The sequence below is a fragment of the Phoca vitulina genome, unplaced genomic scaffold, assembly GCF_004348235.1.
Source record: "Phoca vitulina isolate PV1807 unplaced genomic scaffold, GSC_HSeal_1.0 scaffold9, whole genome shotgun sequence".
In the NCBI taxonomy this organism is placed as follows: Eukaryota; Metazoa; Chordata; class Mammalia; order Carnivora; family Phocidae; genus Phoca; species Phoca vitulina.
This window is the reverse complement of record NW_022589712.1, coordinates 5,899,212-5,923,490: the sequence shown is the minus strand read 5'-3', so window position 1 is coordinate 5,923,490 and position 24,279 is coordinate 5,899,212. Positions and strand designations below refer to the sequence as shown.

At 39.4% G+C, this 24,279-nt stretch overlaps 1 protein-coding gene across 2 annotated transcripts in view; it reads left to right on the top strand.

Annotated features, from left to right (window-relative positions):
* Positions 1 to 24,279, top strand: part of PACRG (parkin coregulated) — a 509,483-nt gene that overhangs the window by 189,334 nt on the left and 295,870 nt on the right. The window lies entirely within an intron of this gene.

Here is a 24,279-nt window from a genome sequence, read left to right as displayed (position 1 = left end):
AAAAAAAAATTAAAGCGATGAAACCTGGGGAATCCAATGGGGTTTACTGCTTTAATTTAAAGATCCAGGAGTGTCATTACTGCACTGAAAATATACTTTCCTTGTACCCTATATTTAATGGATTATGTTTATTGCCTTTTAGGCTCTATGGTAACAGTAGTTAAGGAGGGGCTCCAACAGAAATAATATAAAAAGTATAGCTTTAGCAAACAACATTACTTTAATACTTTTGAATTCTTACTAAGCTTTTGCTGAATGACATCTCAATTTTCAGCCTTAATTAAACTCCTTAAATGATATCGAAAGAGCTTCTTTTGAAGGTGTAGTGTATAGATGAATCAGTGGAAGAAAAACAATTTAAAAGACTATAAAATAATTATTCTGAAATAAAGTGAACTTTTTTTTCTGAAAAAGTAACATAAAGCAATCACTTTTATCTAGTAAAAATAGAAAATTTAAGGTAAATTGCTCCCAAGAATGTTAGGGTCTAAATGACCTTGAGATTATTCTCTGCCTGTTAAGCTAAGGTATCAGGCAGTGGTGGTTTTCCTCTGGAACTGTCTAGAACTGCAATACTACTTGACTGACAACGCTTTTTCTCCTTCTCTCCCTCTCTCTCTCTTTTATTGTTGTACCACTGCGTGCCAATCATCCATGACGAAACAGGAGAGAAAGTTGGCGCATTCTATTCTCAAGCCTAAATTTACTTTTTCACTAACTTTGCAGAATTTATGGTGCATCCATAGGCCGTGGTTTTGTTTTGCCACGACACATGGGCAAAAACCCAGAAATTGAAAGTAATATATGAACTTTTTGATACTACCCTTAAAAATTCTGTTCACAAAGAGGTCAATAAAGACGAAATATTGCTGTAGAATTCCAATTTTTATTTTTAAAAGGTCTAATATAGGAGAACTAAATAGCTGTAATCTCAATATTTTAATTTATTAATTGATAAATAAATAAAACCATATGAAATAATAATTGCTTTCCCTGTGGATCAGTGTATTAAAAAGGGACACTCATCTTAGAAAGTGTGCGTGCTTATTGTACATTATAGTACAATCTAGCAAGTTAGATATTGTTTGCTCATGTTGGTACTAGACATCTCAAAGCAGTAGTCTATTTTCATGTATTTTAAATTAATTTTTCAGCTGCATTAGAAAGAGAAGGATGGCTTGGTTATTTAGCTGTCACACTAGCGAAGCAGGCATTCTGAAATGCCTGCCCTTTTCTGTTCAGCATGAGGAACATAGGTAATGTGTGAAAGTTTACCTCCACCTTCCTTTCCTTGGGCTTACAGGCTGGGAAAAAAAGCTACAAAATTTCCTGATTTTTTTTTTTTCTTAAATAACCCTGAGTTTCTCACTTTAGAAATGATCACACCAAATATTTAAACACTATTTCTATAATTGTGCAAGCTTTTAGCCTCAGACACCAGATCATTATAGCAGTGTTTCTGGCGTCCGGTGCTACATAATGTTTCCCACTAATTAATTTGGAGTGGTTTTCTTCACTGCCTTATTAGCATTCATTCATTAACTGAACAAGTTTTGAAGCTTACCATGTATTAGGCTTTGTGCTGAAATGAATGAAACTGTATGGGTGAATGAAAATCTTATGTCAAAGAAATTATTAAAAAATAAATCTTGTGTCAAGTAGCTTATAGGTGAGTATGGGAAGGTAGCAAGAGTAATCAAGTAAATGCAATGCTTTAGCAAGTGTGTTTTTTGACCCTTAATCCTGCAAATTGGTTCTTACAGTACTTTGTAGAGATAATTGTTGATGACTCATGTCATAGCTGTTTTTGCCTTTCATAAGTTAAGGATTAACCTGATGTTACTAAATGAGAACACTAGCAGAAAATGAACTTAAGATGGTAATTAACCCATCGTGACAAATCAATTAGGGACCAGTAGCATCTGCTAATACTAGGGCACTAGAAATATACCAGCTTTTGTGTAAGCAGGACCAATATCCTTATTCCATGTTGTAGTACCTGGACTTAAAAATCAAATTATTTTGACATTACCTATAGTTGTTCACACTTAAAGGAAAGAGTGACACAGATAAATGAAATCGAGAGAGAGAAAAGGAACAAGAAAAAGCAAAATGGTCAGTTGGCTGAGTGGGTAAGGTGGCTGGGTTCATAAACAGGAAAAAGGGGAAAGTATTTCCAATTCCCTTAGCAGACTGGAAATCTGCTTTAATATTGTATTTATATTTCCTGGGAATGCATAGAAATGACATGTTATTTATTTACAATACTGAGCCTGTCACGAAGTTCCAAGACTCACTGCAGCGCATCCTTCTGAGTCTAGTCGAGCAGAGGTGGGAGGTGGGGTCACAGTCTCAGACACACATCTGTGGGGTTCGGTCAGAACCACACCCCTAGCCTTTCCCTCTGCGTGTGATCTCTGCTGCTTCTAGTTCCTTTCTGGGCTTTTCCTCTGCCAGGCTGGTGACACTATGGTGTGTGTGGAGCCACCCAGTGTAGATGAGTGAGTAGGTCTCCATGGGGGAGGCAGAGAAAGCCTGGGGGACATCACTGCTCCTCTCTCCAGCCATTGCCTGTTTGCTGCGAGCACAAGCCCAGCACATACACGGTAGCTCTGGCTGAGTCCACTACTCAGACCACTGATGTCTCACATTAAAGCACACACGGTGGAAGGCAGTGCCAGTGACATTGTGGGGACCCTTACGTGGTGCAAAACATCCTGATCTTCTCAGCATGAGGAATCCCACTGAGTGGAGATCATTCTCTCTCATCAGCATGTTCTTGTCAGTATTTTGTGATGTTTTCCTTTTAACCACCCTATATTGTCAAACTACTCTTAATCAGCTTCACTTGATAAACAGCGATCGTCAGCCTTTACCAGGTTATTAAGATAAAATGTCCTTCAGTCCAGTGTTATTGTGTTGGTTTCCCAGGGCTGCCGTAACAACAGAAGCTTATTGTCTCACAGTTCTGGTGGCCGGCAGTCTGACATCCAGGTGTCGGCAGGGCTTTGCTCCCTCTGAAACCCGCAGGCGAGGACCCCTTCTGGCCCCTTCCAGAGACTGGTAGCCCCAGACGTTCCTTGGCTTGTGGCAGCATCTCCCCAATCTTCACATGGCATTCTCCCCATGTCTCTTCATGTGGTCTTCCTTCTGTGTGTGTGCATCTCCGTATCTGAATTTCCCCTTTTTGTAAGGACGCCAGTCATATTGAACTAGGACCTACCCTCTTATGACCTCCTCTTAACCTGACTGCATTTGCAAAGACTTGTTCCAAATAAGGTCACATTCTGAGGTGCTGTGGAGATACAACTTAATTCATAATAGTTATTCAAGTTGTTCAAGTTAGTTTACTTCTTTATACCACCAGTAAAGGTTTATCCCTTTTTTAATGTGGATTTCAAGTAGATGTCAGGTGATGCTTTAGAAACACATCTATGTAACTTTTCTCTGTGAAAGGTAAAAATGAAAACAACCAAATATAAAACCAGTGATTTCAAGGTAGGCTCTGCAGTCAGACAGACTTGGGTTCTAATCTCACTTCTGCTACTCACTAGCAGTGTGACATTAGGCTTAGCCTTTCTTAGGGTCTCAGTGTCCTCATCTGTAAAATGGGAGTGATGGTCCTCACCTTATAAAGGAAACTAAGGAATTAATTGAGGGAATTAAGTTACTTGATCCAAGTTAAATACTTTAGCATAGTGTCTTGCACATAGTCAATACTCTATTAGTGTTATGATTATTGAAACCTATTGTCTCTTTGCTTCTAGCAAAATCTTGATTAGTCTTAGTAGAATATTAAAATACACCCTGTGATGTATTCTCTCATATGTCCTCTTTTTTCCCTTGTAAATGTAGGGCATTACATCCTGCTCACTTAGACATGGGTATGCAAACCTGAATCTCACCTTGTCACCTGTCACCATTCCATGGGTGCGGGTAGGTTTACTTGTGAATAGACTGGAATTGGAAGGCTGGGCAGACTTAATACTGAGCACCACAGGCCCAGCATGGTAGAGGACCTGGGATGTCAGAAAAGCCGAGGATGGAGGAAGCAGGTGTGGGAAATGGCAATAGTTAAGGTGGCAAGAGGTCAAGAATCCAAGGACTGGAAAAAGGCACCCAGCAGTGCCTGTTACTGGGTTCAGGGTGAACCTGAGCCTGCTGTGTGTGGAGACCTGGGCCCAGAGGTGCATTCAAAAAATAACTGGTGGAAATTAAAGCCATTTGGTTTTAGATATAATTGAGTATGGATAAGGCTGGAGACAGACATTCTCAGAGAGGCTTATAAGCATCATCAGAAGAGGTGCTGCTCATTATCAAGCATCACCTGGCCTGAGCTCTGGAATTTGAGAAAGAATGAGGTGGCAACCTCTATGATTTGATCTCAGGAATATTATACAGGTCCTGAGAGACTCACCAATCCTTTCTTACCTCTTAATTGTTGTCCTCGACTTCCAAACATTCTACATAATTTATGCTGGTTGATATTCTAAAACTACCCTTGTAGAAAGGGAGAACCCTTCAATCTGTTACTAATCATTGATTCCAAATATGGGTTTGCGTTATCAAAGTGTGAGTTTTGACAGAGAATGGGAGCATGAGGATACATGGCATCTGAATTAGGAGCGATCCCAGTGCAGGAGAAGTGTCCATGCATCCCCGATGTCATCTTTTGACCATAGGCAGCCTCACCAGAAAATCAGGGATAGAGCTCTGCTCCCTTGTGGGGCCATAAAAATCATGTTGTAAATGTTGGTTATGCTCTTCGGTAACATACAGAAGCCATTGTAAATATCTGTGCAGCTAAACTATAATGCATTTACTGTAAAAACAACAAGGAACACATTTGTCAAAGGTTCAGTAACCTCTTTCCATCACTCGAGGGACAGATGTCACTTAATTAAGTCACTTGATCATCACCTGCCCAGAACTAAGTTCCGACGTTTGTAATTGGTGCATCTGTCAGCTTCATATGTGTTTCTTAAGGTGAAGGGGAATTGTGTTTGATTTTTCCATCCATTTTTATTTTTATTTCATTGTGTGCTTACCTTTTTTGTCCAACATCCATATAAAAGAGGGTCACTTGAAAAGGTTTTACTTTTGAAATCAAGAAGCCCAGAACTTTTGTTTTATCTTTTGAGTTGAGAAAAAGTTGAATTTACTTTAATCATGAAGAATGTATATCAAGCCACAAACTCAGAGCAGATATACAAATATAAACAAGCTGGAAGTGGATGCCCAGTCATTTGCTGAAGAAATAGGCCATATATATTATTTGGGGTGTAAGGAAAGGCAGGATGAAATTTACTTGGAATTCTTATGGATGATACTTAAATTGTACTCTTAAAGATACCAAAATTTTGCACTAATGATATAAAACATGCTTTAGTGAGAATAGAAACCATTGAAATCCTGAGGAGAATCAGATTTTTGACTGAGTGAATCACCTAGATATCCTCTAGAACTTTAAGCAAAGAAAATAAATCAATTAAAACAGCCCTTAATTAGACCAGCATGGTTCATGGAGCTTTGGTGGTAGTACTTTGCAAATCTAGCTAGCAAAATGTTTTTAAAAACTATACTAGCCTTAACATTAACTCCATTTTATGAAAAAGAATGAATTTCAAATATTAATATCACATATTAATATTTAAATATTCATTTAAAAACCCATTTTTAAAATAGCTCAGTTAAGGATTTTTTACAACATAGCTCATTTGTATGACAGACTCTTGCCCACAGTGGCTCATATATAATTCTTAAAATGAAAACTGTGAAATTTCCAAGCACACCTGAGGCATGTTTTTGTATTCAAACTTAAAGATAACTTGCCTTTGGCAGGTCTTCTGAGGGATGTGAACTATGGTGGTCATTTTGTTGTAGCATCTGCCCTGATAACTCATAGTCAAATGTGTTTTTTGCTTTTAAAATTAATTTATTCACTTGACAAATATTTTTGAGTACCTACAATTGTTGGACATTGTCTTGACATGGGGTTCAGCAATAAACCAGTCAAAATTCTTTGTTTACAAAGCATAGGGATGTGGAGGCTGACAGTACGTAAAATGCATAAGTATATTATGGAGCATGTTGGAAGGCAATAACTGCTAAAAGATCAATCAGGGAAGAAGGGTCAGGAGGGTGGGGGCGGGGGGCATGCTAGCATAACCAGAGTGATGAGGGACCATCCCACTGAGACATTTGAGCACAGAGAGGAGGAGGGTCTGGTATGTTCCATGAAGAACATGGTGGCCAGTGTCCCTGGTGGGGAGTCAGGGAGGAAGGAAAAAGCAGCAAGGTCATGTCAGCAAGGTCACGGGACCAGCTCCTTTAGGCCTCAAAGGCCATTATAAGGACTTTGACTTTTGCCTGGAGTGATGAAGGAGGAGAGAGTGGAGCATCTGAGCAGAGGAATGACGTGATCCGGCTCACGTTTTAGAGAGACCCCTCTGGAGAGACGAACATGAGAGGCTATGGACTCTGAGAAACAAACTGAGGGTTTTAGAGGGGAGGGGGGTGGGGGGATGGGTTGGTCTGGTGATGGGTATTAAGGAGGGCACGTACTGCATGGAGCACTGGGTGTTATACGAAAACAATGAATCATGGAACACTACATCAAAAACTAATGATGTAATGTATGGTGACTAACATAACATAATAACATAACATAACATAACATAACATAACATAACATAACATAAAAGAGAGACCCCTCTGGCTGCTGTGTTAAGAAGAGATATAGGGGAACAAGGGTCGGGAAAGGGAGGTCAGTTGGGAGGTAGACACATGAACATGAACACAGGAGAAACATAATACTGGCTCAGACCAGCGCAGGAATGGGGCAGATGGTGAGATGTGGTTGAGTCCTGGCATGTGGCGGCTCCAGCGGGAGGAGGGAACAGGGAACCCGTGACATATGCACCTGGCCATCATTGCACGCGCTCACAAGTACTGCGTGCTTGTAACTTACCCTGTCCCCTTACACTGTCTGATCCACCTGCACACCAGGAACAGTGCCCAATAAATAAAGGAACATTTCAGCTCTGTTTGTGGCTGTCACCCAGAACCCACGCTGAGTACTTGCTTTTGTTCTGTGCAGAGTTCTCCTTCCTTCCGGTTTCTAACCCTTTAGCCCTGTTAGTGCATTCAACAACTGAATTTTGCGGGCTGTTTTCTGGCCTTCCGTGTCCACAGGGCAGCCCAGCAGGCTCAGGGGCCCTTGGCTCGGCCAGATGGGCAGGTGCTAACGTTTGCTTCTGGAGGCTACCACTTGGCCTGCGTGAGGGTGGGCCAAGGATTGAGAAAACCAGAGGAGAGAGCCAGCCAAAGAGTTGGGCCAAAAATGGGCATTAAGGCTTGAGGCTAAGAAGCTGAGAAGAAAATGATACAATCAGGAAGTGAGAGCCAGTTAGGGAAAGAAGCAAGTTCAGGAGCAAGTTCTACGAACAAAGCTGAAGTGCGGGGGGCTGGCTGGCATTGCCTAGTGCATGGAGGCGGGGAGAGGGAGCAGGTCAGCCTGCCTTAAAGCCTGACCTGTTCCTGTATATCAGATCTTATCATCAAATTTATCTTATCCTTGTTCCTGATCCCAAGGGTTAGGTTTAGAACACACAGCATCCTTCTGAATTTTTCAGGACAATTTTGGTCACTAGTGGCAGACTCCCAACTCAACTGCCTAAACAAGAAAAAAGAATTTATTGACTAACATAACTAAAAAGTTCAGGGATGATATTGCTTCAGGCTTGGCTGGTTCCAGAGACAACAAACAATGCCATGAACCCCTGGTCTCGTTTTCCATTGTTCAGGTGTATTTTCCTTGGTGTTGGCTTCATTCTCAGGTAGCTTAGCAACACCATTAGGAAGGTGATTTCTCTTTTCCAAGAGTTAAAGCCAAAATTTAGGATGCATCACATTAGCCTGGTTTAGGTGATTGCCCATGCCAGAGTCATTTACTATGGCCTAGGGAGATAGAATACTTTTTTGGACAAGTGAGGACTTACTGTTTGAATTTTTGTCATCACTCGGAAACCTGTGAATTTATTCACGACGCAAGGAAGTTGCAGTGTTTCCATTGGGGGTCAGTGGGAAAGCTCTCAGGACCTTCTCAATATATGTCATCCCTGTCACGTTCATGGTGTCAGTGGTCGCCAGGAGCATGTTGGATTTTTAAGATTCTTAAGTAAACCTTCTAAGGGAAGAATGAGATTCCCCCAAATCCTGATTGTCTCATTACAAGTAAAGTATCCAGCTGCACACATCCATGACTGCAAGTGAGGTTGACCTTGTAATTAAACACAGCCTAGAGTTTCTATGATTATGTCTGTATCCATGACTCCAGAGCAGCAAATCCTTTTTCTATCTTCCTGCATCCTGGCCTCTTTCATCCAGTGGTTGGTTGCATGGGCACCTTGAATGCCTCTCTTCTAGCACCAAACTCTTCATCTTCTCCTTTTCCTTCATCACTGCTGACTCTGCCACCCCCACTCCACATCCAACCTTCTTCTCATTCCCCCATTTTGGTTGGTAGCACTCCCTCTGCCCGGTCACCCAAGCCTTAGTCTGAGTCAACCTAAGTGACCACCTTCTCCCTCACTGTCCCCATTTCTATTTGCTTCCCTGGGTCCCTGCCCTTAGTCTAATGCCCTTCCAATCAGACCTAACCCTAAGCTGAGAGCCTGACTGCAAATGCTCTTAAAATATTTAAGTGACTCTCCCTTTCTTACAAGTCAAAGCCCAAGTTCCTTCATGCACCCAAGGCTTTCTGTGCACTGGCCCCTGCCTACCCTCAGTCTTGTCTCCCACTGGGTCCCCTGAGCACCTTTTAGTGCTCCAAATATACATTTCTTGCAGTTCCTGAACCAAAGTGATCTGCACCTTCGCTTATAGTTCTGTTCATCCTGGAATTCCCTTTCTTCTTCCATGTGTATGATGAACACCTTCCCATTCTTCTGCTCAGGCTCAGGGCCAGTGGCCCTCTTCTATGAACTCTTTTCTGGCCATACTCTCTTTAACGTTCTGTCTCCTGTGGGCCCCACCTCACCCTGGGCCCATTCTCTCCAGCCTCTGCAAAATGTTAGTGATTTTATCCATCTCCACGCCCAGCTCCCCTTAGCAAGGTGTAAGTCCCCTTGAAGGCAGAGACCATGTTTTACTCATGCTTATACCCTCAGTGGCTAACATACCTGAACATTTAATAAATATTTTAAGGTGAAGGAATGAGTGAGTATATTTTTCTGAGGAAGTTGTTGACATCAATCTTTCCTCTGAAAGTGTGGCTAACAGGGCTGGGCGTTATAGTAAATATCTGTGCCAGGAGGCAAAGGACAGTCACTGGGGACAAGGTGGACAGCAACACCTACACCGAATTCCTGGCCATGAACATGCCCATGCTCAGGATCATTTTGAAAGTGAAATTGCCTTCAGTGGGCCCTGTTTGCCTTGGCTCATAAATAAGGGGCTTTGGTGAGAAGACCTCTAGTGTCCCCCTGAGGGCTAATGTTCTTTATTTACAGAGCTGTGTTCATTTTTGTGATACCAGTTTGCTACAATAAAATGAAGATGTCTTTGGGAGTATTGGATAAAAGTCAAATTGGGGGAAAACAGTCATGGAAAGAAAAGCAGCTTTTCTGTAATGAATTGCTTATAAAAACCATGGAGATGTGTATTTGGGCAGGTGAAGATAGCTGGGGGAATTTAAAGTATGAAAGATCACATTTGTTTAGGGAATGTAGTTTTTAAGGACTAAGTCTATGTAACAAAAGATTCTCCAAGAGGTAATTATATCAGTTATTAAAAGATGTTTATGTCTTGGGTGTGCAAATATCAAAGTGTGGAATTTCTAATCTCTCATTATGTGATCCAACAATTGTAAGGTGCCAGTGAGATTCTCATGGATCACAAATGTATTTTTTTTAGCTCAAAATAATATGAACATAGTGACATGGAATAAGACAGAAATACTTAAAATTAACATTTTAATGTGTATGCATAAATAGATGTATAGACAGCTATTCATATATGTAAATAATTATGTATATATACATATATCTTTTTGTGGCCCTTGAACAGTTTTTACTGGCCTTGAAATTCACCAGTCCCAGGAGTGTGCTCAATATTGCAGAACTCTATCCAGACCTGCATATTTTCAGCATTTTTATTTTCCAACACTATTTCATTGCAGTTGTAATATGTCAGTTGTATCATGAGCTGAAACTATGTACACTGTCACCTTTATAGCACTATTTCAACCTACGTAATAATTCCCTTGGGGAAAAGACTCTTGTCCTACGTTATCTTGGTCAACCCATCGAGACTAGTGCTATATCTTGCCAGGGGGAGCTGGAACTCCATAAATATTTATTGAATGAATTGTTGGAAAATGAATAAGTAAACAAAACAGAAATTTACTAGCAGACTGGTAATTTTGGAACACAAGACAGTGAAAGCAGGAGCAGAGATGTTTTTATGGTGGTTAAAATCCTGGACTGTAGAATCAGGCGTGATTTCACATCCCAGCTCTGCCATTTACAAGCTAAATAAGTTTGAGCAAATGACTTAATCTCATTAAAGCTCAGTTTTCTTATCTATAAAACAAATGAGTTTCTCTGAAGGTAAAATGAGATAATGCTTAGCAAAATTTTCAGCACACGGTAAACTCTGATTACTTTTAGCTATTTTTATGAAAAGTAATCATCACAAAAATATCACATTAGTGAAATCATATAGACCTCTTTTTTTTTTGTTAATCCTTGGCATTTGCACTGAAAGATGTGGATTTAGGAATGGCTTCAGTGAGAAAACAAAGATCTAAATTCCCAAGGGGAACACTCCAGAGCAGTGGGTAGCCAAAGAAGGGTGAAAGAAAGGGTTCGGAGCCATCAACAGATTTTCTGGACATCTGAGGATTCCAAGGCAGGTTGGTTGCATGGCGCTTTTGATTTGGATTTGAATGCATTAGGACAAAACTGAGCTCTTGGAAGAGGGAAGTCATGGTCAATGTCATATGTAGAAAAGTAACTTGGCCATGTGCACTAAGGAATAAGTGAAGAGAAGGCAGTTTTTCAAGCAAGGTCTTGAGCTAAGATTAGGAAGTGACCCACCAAGTGACCAGTGGAGTTAGAATTATGGGTTTAGAAATTGAAAAATGACAAGAATTGATGCTTGGGGAGGTGACACTGTCACAGGGGGGTTCCTTCTGGGAAATTCTCCAAGTAGTTGGAACACATTTGAATTTAAATAGCTCACTTTGTACTGTAATTATTTATCTGTTGTTGCTTTCCTCTCTAGAGAGTGTGGTAGGACACAGGAATTATTAAGCTGTGATTTGGAAGTGTGCCCAGTGGGGCTGGGGTATGAAGATGAAAGTGCTCCAAGGACTCACAGTTGGGGTTGGGTAGGGTGAAGGGCAGATACAGAAACAAATGGTTGCATCAATGATTACACTTTATCCTTATGGGGAGCCATGAAATTTTTTGAAGTGTGGTCATAGTATGAGCATAACTGCATTTGGAAATACCTCCCTGATAACACCATAGAAGATGAATAGGAAAATACTGACGGCAGAGAGACCAGAAAATAAGTTATTAAGGTCTTCAAGTCAGAGGTAAGGAATGCCTGTACTAAAGATTCTGGTGGGGGAAAGGAGAGCAAGGAATGGACGATAGTGATGTGTTGAAAGGTGGAATCCATAACAGGCGATGACAGATCTGGATTCAGATAAATGTTTAAGTTTAGTAGAAGGAAGAGAAGGAATTTACACCCACTGACCTCTTCTTTTTACCTTCTGAAGTAGAAAGCAGAGGCATTTCCTGAGAATACGGAAGCAAAGATGGATTTGTGGGCTCCAGGGTGGGGGAAAGGTGTGGGATGGGAGTTGGGGGGAACACATCTGAACCACATAAAAGAAATGCTATGTAGCTCTGACATGCAGATTTTCACAGTTTCCCTTGCTGCCAGGGCTTAAGACAGAAGCAAGTTTGGTTGATCCAGGTTTGGGGATTTGCAGAGAATGTCAGAGAAGGCTCTGCCTGGCTAAGCAGATGTTCAGCATTTGTTGGATGAATAAGTGCACAGTTGAACACCACAGAAAAGGAGTTTATTAGGGATATTGTACAAGAAAATAAAAGTCTGGAAACAAGTAATTCCTCTTGTTTCCTAAGACATCTCTTATTTGGGAAAGTCTTCTGTGACCCCAAGTAGGTCCAGTACCACATTATATCTCAATGGCTCCAGTTCTCTTTGCAGCATTCTGCTTCGTATAATCAGTAACAGATTGTTCATGACTGTTCATGTGATGTCTACTTCCCCACTAGCCTGTTGTCTCTGTTTTTTTGATCATTATATCCTAAATGCTGACACAATGAGAATATAATAAATCTGTAGTGCTCAATACATATTTTAACTGACAGAATGACATTTTTAAATATTTTGTTGCTTGGTGGTGTCTTGTAAGGTTTTGTGAGTTTGCTTTAGTTAGGAAGAAGACTAATAAATTAAATTACAAGTGGTTCTTTATTGGAATATAGGTTCTTTCTGGCTCATAGCGGCAGGAATTTGTGTATTTACTTCGGAATTGCATGGAAATCTCACAGTGTTTAGATATACAAATAAATATATCTAAAACTAGCTTCTGGGTGCCTGGGTGGCTCAGTTGGTTAAGCAACTGCCTTCGATTCAGTTCATGATCCCGGGGTCCTGGGATCGAGTTCCACATCGGGCTCCCCCTGCTCAGCGGGGAGTCTGCTTCTCCCTCTCCCTCTGCCTGCCACTCCCCCGCTTGTTCTCTCTCTCTCTCTCTCTCTCTGTCAAATAAATAAATAAAATCTTAAAAAAAATAAAACTACCTTCTGGGTAACTTAAATCTAGCCTGCATAATTATTACAGTTATACTTGATGCTTTTTCTAGTTTCTTTTTCCCCCCTTATTACACATTGTATTATACTGTTTTAAATTGGGTAATGCCCGTAAGTGGCACATGGTATGTTTTATTATAGAAATGAATGCTTGCCTTAAGAACAGATGCTTTGGGGTTTGAAACAAAGAAGCATATATTTTGTTAGAATACATCTGGTATCAGTTCTATTACTAAAAGTGAAAACATTAAAAAAATTTTTCAGGTATCAAATGTGTATAGTTTATGATATCTGATTTCTGAATTCTTATCATAGCATCTCCTATTAAAATCTAGAAGTGTGTTATTAAAAGGTAAATTGTTCCATAGATTGTCTACATAACTTCATATATTTTAGCTTAACAGATATGAAGCTTATGCCACATCTACTATGTGGTCTTCATACTTCAATTACACTTAGACTTTTGATCAATGTATTTCTGTGGCTGGTAAACTTTCCCTTTTTAAATACTTTTTTACATCCTAAAATGTTACTTTTCTTAGCAATACAAAATTCAACATTGAGTCTATCAAATGAAACCAATCTTAAAATCATAATGGAATATCAATGTATATTTTTCAAAACAAATCATTGCTTTTATATTAAAAATTAATCTATATATCTTCCCCTTACACGTCAGATATTATTCACAAATATTGCTAAAGAGTACTTTTATTCACCTAATACTAATCTGTGGCTTATTTGTAGAGTGAGTTTCACAGCACCTACTTCGTCCTCGGTCAGGCTGGATCTCAGATCGTCATAATTAAATAGGCAAATGGATGCACGAGTGTCTCTTGTATGTCTCTTTCTTTCTGTGCTTCTGAGTGTCTCTTTCACTATGTTATAAAGCCAGATAAATTGGGGATCTACCACTGTTTGAGATTATCTAAACATCTGATTTACCTTCATCAGGTAGCATAAACCATCCGAAATGATATATCCCCACATATACATTAGCCAGAAATCTATTTTATGAAATTATAATGAGATTGTTATATAATCCACCTCACCAAGAATATTGTCAAAACCAAAGAAATCTGCACTGGTCTTCCTCACCAAAATATTGTGAGGATTAATGAGGCATTTGTAGTTAGACTGTGCAGTTCTTCTGGGAAATCTCAAAGCAAGAAAAAGATAGCACTTTCTTTTGAAAGGCATCTGTTTTACTGTCAAGCCAAACTTAAAGCAGTCAGAATGATACACACTTCTGAGTTAACTTCCTGCTTTCTTGGACATGTCAAAGTATTGATGTTCCAATGTGACAGGACTCTAGTAATGAAGGAACCAAGTAGTGGGAGAAAATAGTTACCCAACTTTCAATCAAATGATAGAACATGAATATATAGTTTTCAAAGAAAAGAAAGCCAGAAATCTATGTTATGTATAAATAGAAACCTTGCAAACAAGTTAGTGGAGGACCAGAGTCTTCCTTATCTATCTCCTACTTTTTCCCAAATTGCAAGTGAGACACTAATAGAGGTACGTTAACTAATTTTATTCATTTGAAATAATATGTGGTATATTCCAATCTTATGAACTTCAAAGAAAATCTATTTATTACTGAGAGCTAGTCAGGCATTCAAGACAGAAAGCCAGGAGTCATCCTTGGTTTCTCTCTTTCCCTTACCCCAAGCCGTTAGTGAGCACTGTTGGTATTTAGTCTCTCCAAATGTATCTTAGACCCATCCACTTCTCTCCAAATCCATTGCCACCATCACCTCTTGCCTTGAACCCTGCAACTGACCCCATTTGTCCCTCTACTTTCTCTCTTGCCACCTGTCCCCCATCCAGTATCTCCAAGAAGCAAAAGTGAGCTTAAAATGTCAGTCAGATCATGTCACTCCACTGCAATGACTTTTCATCATACTTATTTTAAAAATCAAACTCTATACCTTTTTCTTGCTCAATAAGTTCTGTCCACTCTGGAGACCTTTCTGTTCATTAAAAACTCTCAGCCAGGGGCACCTGGGTGGCTCAGTGAGTTAAGCATCTGCCTTCGGCTCAGGTCATGATCCTGGGGTCCTGGGATCGAGCCCCATGTGGGGCTCCCTGCTTAGGGAGCCTGCCTCTCCCTCTGCCCCTCCCCCATCCTTTGTGCTCTTTTTATAGTTGTTGCCATCTCCCTCCCCACATTATAATCTCAGTTGCAATTTATTATGGTAAATGCTATGAATGAAGCAAAAGTGTGTCTCTGTTAGGGCGTTTATCAGAAATTGCCATTTTTGTCTGCCTGCCTGTTGCAGGTCTCCCTGAAAGAATGTAAGTTCTCTGAGGGCAGGAAGCATGCCTGTGCTTTAAGCCCTGACTCACAGCCCAGCACCGTGTGTGCACCCAGCATCAGTGCATTAATGAATGAGTGGTCACATGAAAAGTGCCAGTAAGCTTTTATGTTATGTGCTTAATGTATTTACATAGAAGTAGCTGGTTGTGAGGTCTGACAATGGCCATTTCAATTAAATTTTCAAACTCTGTATGTAGCCATGCCATGCAAACAGTTCCTTCTTATGTGAATTAGATTTTTGGTGAAGAGGGCCTCAATTTCTCATCTGAAAGAAAAGAAATGAGAGCAGCTGATCCCTAAGTTCTCTTCCTGCTCTGAGGCCCTCAGCTGTTTTGGAGCCATCGCCCAGGTTGTGTCGACGCCGCCTACCCCAGGAGCCGCTGGAAATGCCACATGGGGCTAAGGAATGTCTTTCTGAACGAATACGTGAGCACAGTTGGAGTAGACTATCTGGGGGGAGTACATTGGTATTTCCAGTCTCTGTTCAGGGCACAAACTTCAGGTTCCACGGAGCAGGTTGCCCTATGGCAGGCTGACAGTATTCAACCTGCTGTAGCTCACTGCTCCCACTGTCTCATTAGCAAGAACCTCAGCTGCCATCAAAGAGACCAGCTGCTTTCCTAGGTAGCAAACAAGTACACGGATGTTTACATAGTTTTGCTCCCCTTGCAAAACTCACTTTCATCCCTAGCCACTTCACCCAAGGAGAATCATGCCAAATAAATATCAGATTAAGAAAATGTTTCTCAAAAAAAAAAAAAAAAAAAAAGGAAAGAAAAGAAAATGCTTCTCATTAGTTGTCTGTTCAAAACAACTTTGTAAGCAATCTGGGAGCATCCAGCAGTATCTTTTCCCAGACTCTTATCTCTCAAAAGTTGTTGAAAGAGCTAAATTAAAGTTCCTATCATTAATCCTTGTTCTGAACACTGTAAATCAAAGGAATGAAATACTTCTACTCACAATTTGGATCCCAAACAGGTAAAAATTACAACATAAAACAAAATTTAATACTGGCGTCGCTCCTGTCACCTAAGCCATATATTCCGACTGAGTAATCGACAGGAGGGCATGGGTGTGCTGTAATTCAGCATTGTTTCAAAGCCTGTGGCTTTGGTAAGTACATTTAATTTGTAATATTTCCATACGTAAAAGCGAGTTTGGGTAAAGATGCAGACGTCATTCTTACTTGACTCTTAAAGATGTGGTGGTTTTGATCCAGTCTCCACAGCTGTTTGCAGTTTTGCTTCGCAATGACAGTTTCCCTAACATAAATTCAGGTTGTAAAGACTGAACTTCCCTCACTGTCACGACCATTCCTGGGGAAGGCTTTTTATTTGCAAGTTGCACTTGACGTGAGTTTTAGAGAGGCGAGGTGGGCAAATAAAGACCTGGACAAGGAGGAACAGTGGCGAGATCCTGGCTGGGGCCCTGATACTGATCTGCGGAGGCTCCTGTCACCTTCCCTATCTGCGCTGCAGTTCTGCCCTTTACAAAATGTGGGTTATGGGCCATACTGTCAACCCCTGTAGCCTGTGAAGCCACTCATTATGGATGAAGAGCCGGCAGTGGTCAAACGTGCCTGCCTCACACCAACCACAGCAGAGTCATGAGGATCTGTGAGTGAGCATCTACGGACTTGCCCAAATGCCGTGGGAGAAAACCAGTGTCTGAGCACAAGGAATTTATACGCAGCGTAAAGGAGAAGCCACTAAAATGCCACAGCCTCAAGTTTCCTTGCAATCTCCTTTCTTGGTATTGTAGATTCATGGAAGCCATGCCTCCTTCTCCGGAATTGTACCCTGAATTTCAGAAGTGCACATAAACAGGGTCAGTATTTTACTAGAAAATGTAAAAGAAAAACAACCTGTCTGCAAAGTAAATTTTACTGGATGAAGTTTTTAATATTATCAAACCACAAACGATTATTCTTTTCCATACAATTATCACTAGGGGTGGGGGAGGAGCGAACCCCTCTGTTACCAAGCCCCGCTCTGTCCCCGCTTTCATTAAGTCAAAGACAAGCTCCCCCGTTGCCCTGAATGTCCCTGCATCTCCGAGGCTCCTGTGAAGGGGACCTGCCATGTATTCATGCTGCCCTTCTTCTCTCCCTTCCCATGTCTTTGTCTGCACTGTCACCAGAGGGCTCACGGTTCTCTCAAGGGACACATCTATATTCCTCTCACTCAGCGGCCACGTGTGGTCCCCACATGTGGGGACAGGTCAGGATGACAGAGGGCAGAAAGCTGGGCCAGAACCTGAAAACCAGTGTCTAGTTCCAGTTCTCTCATTGGTTTTAAGATATTGGCGAGTCTCAAATTTTCAAAACTCAGATTTCCTCATCTAAAAAAGATGAAGAAACCGGATCAGGTGATCTTTGAGGTCATTTCTAGCCCTGCAGGGATTCATTGTAAAATAATGTGTCCTCAGCCTCCTATACAGCAGTTGAGTGAAGTTTCTTAAGGCCATTTAGTCCTTTACCCCCTGGCTCGTGCTGGAGGAGAGTCTTCCAGATTGCCCACTTCCAGTCCAGTCTGCTCCACCTTTTCTTCCGGAGTTCACTTCCTTCGTTGGCTACTTACCATGATCAAATCTGTGAGAGTCCACTACGATCTAAGTAAGCGGCACCCTCTCTATTAACACCAGAGTGGAATCATGTGTTCTTGCAAGTGCACTGACCCGCTGTATCTCCATTATAAATCATGAACTGAACAGATTGCTTCGGTCCACCCCTGCACCTGCAGAAGATTGGGCTTATCCAACCTGCTAGCTCTACCCTCTGATGCCACCTGGACAGCATCCATTGAAGTTAAAGTATGAAATTCTCCTGGCTTGAAAGATGAGGAGATTTCATAACACAGCTGCTGAGCCCAGCTATCTCAAGGCCAGGTGTACCTTCTAGAGATTCTAGATAGTGATCGTACAGAAAGCTGGGGAATTACCTACTCAATATTTGAATGGTCTTCTGTACCCAGCACACTAATGAAAACCATGTGCTCTGACATTGGAGAATCCTGAAATCCTAATAGTTGCCTTTATGATTTTTTAAATTTAAATGCTTATTGTGACATTTAGGAATCCCAAGTGTTTATTAACAGAAGACAGCTTTTTATAAATCTGTTTCTTTTATGTTTAATCCACCATGTCATATTCATGCAGAAGCTGTTAACTCAGGAATAAGAAATAGGTTGGAAGGGTCCCCTGGTAGGGAGAAACTTAATTTTAAACCTATACCGTTGACACAGAGTGAAAATAAATCTAGAACACAGACAACTGAGCACTGTTCCAAGGGGGGTCCAGCCCCAGTCCTGGCATTAATGCTGACCCATCATGAGACAGCAGACAGGCCATGCCTCTCTCTGGCTTTAGTCCGTTGTTGCAAGATTAGTACAAGGGGATCTGCCCTAAATAGTTCACATTATTGTCTTGAAACTCAAGTGAGAGAACGGATGTGGAAGTTCTCTGTGAGTGTGATGCATTCTTCTCCTCTCACCCATCTCGTGCATGGTGACTCTTGTTTTAATGGCAGCCATTGCTTATAGGACCCACTCTCCTCACTCCCCATCCTTGCACTGAGTATTAGGTTGATGACGCCTACTACTGTGTTGTAGCAAGCCAGGCAATTCTTTTATTTGAAATGTTACGTCATCTTGTCTTTAAAGTTGTTAGTTTTCCTTCTTAAGATTCTCTTCTGAGTTCTTCCCCCTGGATCAGATATTCCAGTATTATCTACTTTTTTTCAGGTGTCACTCAGAATATTTATGATGCAATAAACCATTGTTTCAATAGAGACTAAGAAGGTATTAGAAAGTCATCGGTAACACTGCTTTTTACAAAACATCAAAAATGACTTGCTTGTGTTTGTATGAGTGTGTGTGTGTGTGTGTGTGTGTGTGTGTGTGTGTACAAAATGATGCATCTTTTGAAGAACAGAAAAATAACTGTGGGAGTCCCATTATTTAGGCAGAGGGGATGAAATGAAAAGGGTTTGCAGTCAGGAGAGAATTACAGGTTTCGTAAAGAAAGAAAGAAAGTGAAACAATCCCAAAAGCTACAAATTTACTCAAGTTATTGAAATATCCCTTAGTGATTATTTTCTAAATTTGCTCTCAATCAGTTATCCTTTTTCTTTTGAAATCTTAGAAGACAGTTTTGGAGAATTTGCTGCAAGTAAAATCATAGTTATAAAATAGTTTAAAACTGTGAAATGGTTTTAAATTTTAAAATACAGGCTTTACAGACTTACCAAAGCTTAAGTCAAAAGAGAATGTTGCAACCATCATTTCTCACTGAAAATGTAGGGTGGGGTGCCACCATATGTTATCTCTATAATGGAACATAAGGGGTACAGTGGTATAATTAATAGCAAGCCATTTTTACTTTCAAAATTCCAAAAAAAGAATATGTTTAAAATCTAATGCCAAAAAAATTCTGAAAAATATAACAACCTATCCATGTTATCCTACTTTAAGAAAATCAATATACAAAATTTGAGACTTGAAAATCAATATGACGGTTACCACAAACAGATTCTTTGCTTTTGTTTCCTTATTGAATTTTTAAAATTGTGAGCTCACCTCCTTCATTTACAACGATTCATTTTGTAACCAATTTTCTTCTGACATATGGTATCTATCCATTATACACCACTGAAAATATACCACAGTTTCTATGAACTCTTTGAGCTTCATTAAATACAAATATTAGTTGTTATACAGAATTTTCTGGTTTGTTCCTGTTTCCTATTGACATGCTTTCTACTTCCTCCAATAATAATGATGGTGATATCAATAATAGCTAATACTTACGTAATGCTCAGTATATTTCTCAGAAGCTTATGTTTAATCCTCAGAACAGCCTTATGAGGTAGATATTGTCACCTCCTATCTTAGAGAGATGAAGTCAGTTGTCCATCTTGTAAGTAGGTTATCGGTGAGTGGCGCTTGTGGGACTTGAAACTGGCCATCACCCCCAGAGTCCATGTCCCAAGTCACCCCCATTGGTGAGGGCTCCATAGCAACAGCTATATTGCCCTGGATGGCTGTGACTGAGTCTTACAGAAATGAGCTCTGGCACTCAAAACTGTTTTCTGCCTTTTGCTGAAAACTTTGAGAAAATCAGTGGATGTGGTGGAATTTCGAGTGCATTACTATAGCAATCTGAGTTGACTTTGTTGTGATCTTGTGTCCTACCTGGAGCATGCCTAGTACTGTGTCCAGACAGTCAGTCTGCTGGTTACGAAGCTGAAAATACATATTTGGGAGCCATGAGCCAACAGATGGTAACTCAGGCTATGGGAGGGACCCAGACCCTTCATGTAAATTGCTACTATGATCTAAGCTTAATTATCTTAGTAATAATTAAAATGTGCTATTGTAAACATAAATATGCCCTGATATATAACAAATGAATAGCATGTATTACATGCCTTAAAATACAAGGTGATATTGTGATAAGTACAATAGGACTACACAAGAAAATTCATCATCTGGTCTTTACCCAAATTCATTTGTACAGGGTATCTGTTCTTTATGCTTTGTTTTATACTTTAAATGCAATAAAGTGTTTACAAAGCATAAAGCACTTTACTCATTTTTCATGTTTTACTTCAGCTTTTCCATTTATTCTTTTTGCTCTCTAAACCACTTTTCACTGAAGATAAGTGTGCTGACATACGGCATAATTATTCATTTTTTTCTCAGTTACTCAATTCTGCTCACAATTTTTGTATACTAAAAATCAGTTCTGTTTAGTTTATTCTTCATAATCACCTCAACATTTTTTTGTTATTGATTTAGTTCTGTTTTTAGGAACAGTTGAATCTAAAACAAAGAATTTAATTCAACTAAGATCTTCTTCCTTCCTTCCTTCTGTCCACAAATATTATTACTCCCATACTGAGTGCTGTGCTGTGAATACAAAGCTGCAGTCCCACATGAAGTGGGAACACAGTATGGTATGAAAACAGAGTGGGACAGGAGGCTGCACAGGGCTGGGTTTCTGAGACAGGATTTGAAGCATGAAGGTGTGCAGGAAGCCACGGCCACACAGGGAGGCTGAGCAGAGAAAAGGTATAACGATGAAAGAGACCTAGTGTGTATTTGAGAAATCCTGAGCACATGAAGCAGCGGGCAATTCACTGTAGTGAGAAATGGCAGCAAGAGGCACAAGATAAGATTAGGAGGAATGATTGCTTCCAAAAGATGAAAGGCATTGTGTACCATGTTTAATATTTAAATTATATTCTGAAGGTCTAAAAGTCCAGTAGAGATTTTTATGTAGAAGAGGAAAACTGTTCTGTGTTTTAACAAAATAACTTTGGGAGCAATTGTAAGGATGAACTGCAGTTGAGTGGTGCTGGAAGGTGTGGATGGGTCTAGCCATAATGAGAACAGAATAAAATAGTTGTACTGTGGGTGGAAAGATGAGAAGAGTTTGAGAGATATTTTTAAGTAAAGTTGACAGGACTTTATAACTGATCAGGGTTGAGTAAGTAAGAGAGGTAGTTGAAAATAGCTCTCAGTTTTCCAGATTAAATGACTTGGTAGATGGTGCTGTCATTAACTATTGTGAGAGTCGCAGGAAGAAGAGAATGTTGAGCACAAAGATAATTCAGGTTTTAAAATATTGAGATTGAACAGTGTTAAGGTATTCAGGTTAAGATATTAGGTAAAAAATGGTAATAAAATGCTGGAGGTGAGAAAAAGAACTTAAAGCCAGATTTGTAGATACAAGAACCACTGGCATTTTAGTCTGCTCAGGCCACTATAGCAAATGACCACAGACAGGGTAGTTTAAACAACAAACATTTATTTCTCAAAGTTCAGGGGACTAAGAGGTTGAAGATCAGGGTGCCAGCAGATTTGGTGTCTGGTAAGGGCCTTCTTCCTGCCTTTCAGAAGGCTGCCTTCTTGCTGTGTCTTCATGTGGTAGAGAGCAGAGAGAGGAGCAAGCAAGTTCTTGGGTCTCTACCTGTAAGGCCCTAATCCCATCATGAGGGCTCTACCCTCAAGGCCTCATTACCTCCCAAAGGCTCACCTCAGATACCATCACACTGGGGTTGGGAGCTCAGCATATAAATTTTGGGAAGACACACACATTCCGTTCATGACAACTGGCATGTAGGTGTTAATTGAAACCCCAGGCAGTTCGCTGGTTTCTTGGGAAAGAGTGTGAATAAGATGATAGGACTAAGGATTAGATCTTGAGGACAGCCAAAACTTCAAATACAGAACAAGGAGAAGGAGCGATTGATATAAACTGAAAAGCAGTCAAGGAGGTGAAGACTAAAGATTATTTTTTTCAAATAAATGTTAAGATATAAGTATCAAATACCTTAGAAAAATGAAGTATGATAGAAAATCTTAAAGTACTCTTGTTTAACAAAACTCAAGAAAAGAACAATTGTTCGTGATTAAATACTGAAGTCATTGACAGTAAAATTTGGCATAAGGTACATACGCCTGCTTTCATTTCTATTATTTAACATTGTTTTAGAGACTAATGCAATAAGACAAGAAAGTGCAATGTATAAATAAATAATGAAAAGAAGAGAAAATTATTTTGTTATATGACTATATTATTTACCAACAAAAATAACCCAAGATACTCAGTTAAATACTATTAGAAATACCAAGTGAATTTGGTAAGATGGATGAATATAAAATAAATACACAAAATGAAAGCGCTTTTCTTTATTTCAATGACCAGCTGGAAATGAAAACAGGGAAAAATCACAAAAATAAAAAAACTACATAGTTCCTAAGAAAAATAGAGCAAAAAATTTCATGACTTAAGTAAAAAAAAACTATAAAAATGTATTAAACATAAATATAATAGCATTTATATTAGTAGGGTTTTTTATTATATTAATATTCAAAACTCAGTAGAGCCAAAGATACTTTAACTGTAGATTAAAGTTGAAGGATAGACCCAGAGAAAATATATTTGTAAACATTTGGCAAACAAATAATATCACCAACATAAAAATATCTTTTTCAAATTGAAAATAAAAAGGCTAATAGCACAAATTAAAATGGAGCAAAAATTTAGCCAAATAATAAATGTAAATTATTTAAAAGTTGGTATTTAGAAGTTGTTCTTCTATTAAAGAAGTGCAAATTAAAAATACCAATGAGATACCATTTTCTGTCATTAATTCTACAAAATTTTTAAACATCCAGTTAATAGCCAATCTTAGCCATAGCTGGGTTGATATTTACCTGGTAAGTTCAGGATGGCCATTGAAATGCTAACATTCCAGTTCATATATATTTGTGACCTTGAGCCCCTTCTTCATTCAGAACCCTATCCCACCCTTCTCTCTAGGCAGACTCTTCCAACTTCAAAATGCAGTAGTTAGAGGACAAATTCATGACACCTAATGTTCTTGAATGTCCCTGCCTTGCTTGTTAGATATTTGGAATATTATCCCTGAGAAAGAGTGTAGTAAACTAGGTATTGGCTTATAATACGGGTGGGAATACAAATTGCTAAAACTTTTTTGTAGACTTATGTGACTATGTCTGTTATTTTTTTTAACACTTTAATCACTTTATTTTTTAATTTTATAAAAATAAAAGCACTCACATATAATGATATATGTATAAATATGTTTATAACAACATAGTTTAAATACCCAGACACTATAAACCACATTAATGCCTATCAATTAGAAAATGACTGAGTGAATTATAGTATATTTATATAGTGGAATATTTTATACCTATTTAAAGAATAGATTAGATGTATGTGTTGACCTGGAAAGATGTCCATAATGCACTATTTAAAATTAAAACAACCATTTGTAGATTAATACGTACTTTTTTAAGAAAAATAAGTATGTCTCTCTGTTTCTCTCTGTTTGGCTCTCTTATGTACACATGCATGCACACACAGTGTAGGTATACATCCATACATATGATGTGCGGACTAAAACATATGGGCAAATACATTCCCAATTGTGGGAGGAATGGGTGCAAATAGATATACAGAATATTACATTTCTCTTCATACAACTGTATTTTTTATATTTATTGAATAAGCTTTTTATTTTTGCCCTTCCAAAAAAAAAGTAAGAAAAAAAAAGGTCAAGAGAATTCCATTCTC